This window comes from Otolemur garnettii, unplaced genomic scaffold, assembly GCF_000181295.1.
Source record: "Otolemur garnettii isolate 467f Iridium unplaced genomic scaffold, OtoGar3 scaffold00214, whole genome shotgun sequence".
NCBI classification, from domain to species: Eukaryota; Metazoa; Chordata; class Mammalia; order Primates; family Galagidae; genus Otolemur; species Otolemur garnettii.
In genome coordinates, this window is record NW_003852609.1 from 61,741 (window position 1) to 65,492 (window position 3,752).

At 38.6% G+C, this 3,752-nt stretch overlaps 1 protein-coding gene across 1 annotated transcript in view; it reads right to left on the bottom strand.

Annotated features, from left to right (window-relative positions):
* The window catches only part of ARAP2 (ArfGAP with RhoGAP domain, ankyrin repeat and PH domain 2), a gene marked incomplete at its 3' end in the record, with an annotated part of 118,650 nt that overhangs the window by 58,016 nt on the left and 56,882 nt on the right, over positions 1 to 3,752 (bottom strand).

Sequence of the window (3,752 nt, forward strand, 5' to 3'; positions counted from 1 at the left end):
ATGTGCAGTTACTAAATCCAGGCTCACCATAGTAACTAATAATAGCATCTCACCTGGAAAATTAAAACTTGTTTCTTCTGCTCCTTCCACAAAGCTAAGTCACCTTCAGGTATGAACAAGACACTGTCACTAGCATAGGAATTCTATTTAGTCCCAAAGGAGCAATCAAAGCCGTATGTCAAGTTAGATTTGAATGCGTAAAGAAACACTGCATAGCATAAATGCTGTACACATTGTAGCAATGCAGAAGTCAACACAATTGGGCTAAGTGATTTTCTGAAAGTCATATCGCAAGTTAGTATTATGATTAGGAGAATCAAATGTTTCAACTCTAACAACTCTTCTTGGCAGCATAAAACAAAGGGGGTCTTGAAGATGAGGGGCAATTCAAAAACCTGAGAGAGGGAAGAGCAGAAGACAATTCTGAGCAGAGGATAATACAGGAACAAAATCAGGAACAACTAACTTCCATTTAAGGGCTAACCTGTAGATGAACATATTTATAATTTTGACCTCACAAGGAAATACTGGGAAATACAGCTATAAAATCTATACTGTTTAAGGAATTTTATCTTGATTACAAGTGGGAAAAAAGGAAACCATTTCAAGATTCTTACAAAAGAAAGGGCATGGTTAAGACAACATGAACAGTGACAGGTGGACTGCACTGGAGGCTGGGAGATCTTACTGAGACTTAAAATATGTGAAAATGGAAACAAAAGGACATATGAAGAATCAAGACATTTAGGAGATTGAAAAATAGTGAGTATGTGTACTAAGTGTTCTTTAAAAAATAAATTAAAGAGAGCAAAAGGTACCTTAGCATATGAATGAACAGGCAAAGAAGGTAGGCGGATTCAATTAATGAACAAGACCACCTCCAGTTTTCAGCACCCAGAATGAGCACATAGGCCAGTGGTTCTCAACCTTCTAATACCGCAATGTACTTTCAGTGTTACAAAGGGATTACGATCCACAGGTTAGAGAACTGCTGGTCTAGGCAGACTAACAGCACTATGTAAATAAAGGTGACCCAAATGAGAGCAGCTCACAGAAGGGGACAAGTGTTTGAGAAGGAAGAAGGAACAGATGAACCTTGAGGTAGAATTCTACCTAAGAGACTGAAAAATGGGCTATCAGAACAAGTGGAGAAGTGGTCATCAAGGCAAGAGGAAACACAACAGACAATCTCAGGGAGGAAAACCTTTCAAGGAGGAAGGAAGGAAAAGAGCAAATAGGACCCAATTTGGGAACATCAGACAGTTTCTCAGATCCTTCTAAGTCTGTCCAGAATAAGTTCTTTGTGGATTAAAATAAGTCTCCACATGAATTAGGCCTGTTCACATTCCAACATGAATAACAATATAGTTACTTCATCATAAGTCTTAATTTTTTTTAACTATCTTTTTGCTCAACTTCAAAATTACTAAAAAGACTTGGGTTTCTAATGACCAAAGCCCAAGTATTTATCAAAAACTCATTCAATAATATCCTATTGCATGTGTTACATAATCCCCCAAGAATTGGTGGTTGTTTCTATATAACAGGATAAAATACCTAACAAATGTCCTCAGCACTGTGTTCCATCATAAACAACATGGGAATACTCAGGTAGCTTAGTCAATGTCAGTATAGAGCAGCTACGCTGCAATTTGACATGTATACAAACACATCCAGATCGCATCGTGATAATTTATTACGTTTTCAGTAACAGCAACAGACCTTCCACATAACTTGGTTGTTACCTGTGATCATTAGTTTCACACAAGATAGTCCTGCCAAGTAAGTGCTATATAATGGCTTTGGTTTGTGTTAATTCACATAGATCCATGAGTTTGAAATGTAGGTTGTAATTTAATAAACGGGGCCTAAGTGGTAGTGTCTTTTACATTACTATTAGCATATCTCTCAGTTTCTCAGAAATTAATTTGCAACTGGCAATTACATCTGTCAGACTAACACATATTTTGGCTGCATCTCAATACATGATTCCCTCATAGCCTGGAAAAATTATCTGGCTCCTAGGGGCTCCAGTTACTAACAGGAAGTAAAGTCATGAAGAACAGGAATTAATAGTAACATTCAGCTTATTCTTTATTACTCATGCTGATGGAGAGACACAGTAGAACAGATTATTCAAACAATAAAATAGATTACAATGTCATTTGTATTTAGCTGTGCAACTTGAGCATCTTTAGCCGTGGGGGAATGTGCTTTCATAAGTCACAATATTCCAGACTAAAGAATGATTTCCCTTTGGACAAGTGTCTAGGGCAAAGTTAGATACTATGCCAGCTTTCACTTGTTCTTCACAAGATTCTTTTATTCTTTTCAATAACAAATATCCACTGATCCACTGTGCTTGTGTTTTTGGTTTTTTTTAATTTTTTGGAGACAGAATCTCACTCTACTGCACCAGCCTAGCTCACAGCGACTTCAGACTCCTGGGCTCAAGTGATCCTCCTGCTTTAGTTTCCCAAGTAGCTGGGACTATAGGTACCCACCACATGCCTAGCTAATTTCTTTTTCTTTTTAGTAGAGACAGGGTCTCCCTCTTGCTCAGAACTCTTGTTCTCAAGAAAACCTCTCACCTCAGCCTCTCAGAGTACTAGGATTACCGACGTGAGCCTCTGCACCCAGCCACTGAGTGTTAACTTGATCTTAGCACTATGCTTACCACCATTCCCTCTGAACACCAGCTCTGACCTAGAAGGGCTTGTCTCCAGCCAAGTATAGCATTCCCGATTGGGAAAAAAGAAAGGGAGTAGGGGAAACCAGGAATAAGTGTTGAAATTGCCACTTTCTTTATTCTGATTATGCTAGAAGGTAAATAAAAGACACTAGGAATTTCCTTAAACCTCAAATTAGTTCTTGATGTTTTCAGAAATAACAGGCTACAGTATAAGCATCAAAAAAGAGGTTAAAAAAGTCAATAAGAGACAATATTCTCTGAACTACTGGATTTAGCAGAAGGCACATTCATTAGTAACAAATTATTTATTACACTAGAGATTGCTACATAAGGGCCACATAACGCATCAATAAGTTAACAAAATTTAGCTGGACTCTTTCTTTTGATATGATAATACAAGCTAACTAAAGATTACACAGTGTAACCCATGATTAGTATTAAAGAAAGCAGTACTACACATCAACATTTTCTTCAAACCAATAACCACTCATTCGTACAATATTTATTGAGTGCTTAGTATGTTTCACAACCTACCCTAAATACCAGGAGTGGAGAAATGAACAAGATAGACCAGGAGTCCTCAAACTTTTTAAACAGGGCACCAGTTCACTGTCCCTCGGACCATCAGATGGCCAGACTGCAGGCCCCAGGACGAGTCAGCTGCTAAGCAGAATAGGCAGCAGCGGCAAAAACACCCAGCAGGCCAGATAAATGTCCTAGGTAGGCCGCATGTGGCCCATGGGCCATAGTTTGAGGACGCCTGAGATAGACCATGACCATGCTCTCCTACAATTTATGTGCTAGGAAACAAGGGAGGCCACAAGAACTTGGATAAACAATTTATTGCACAGAAACAAATGTGTAATTTGTTAGTGCCGAAATATAATGAGATAACATATAGCACAGGGTGAGGGAACTAGGTAGTGCTACTTCACACAGAACAGTAGAAAAGGCTCATAAAGGAAAGAGATAATTAACTAAAAGCTTAAAGGAAGTGAAACTGATGCAGCAAGCCAGACCTTGGCTGGAGGAAGAGCATTCCAGGATAAAGGCAACAACA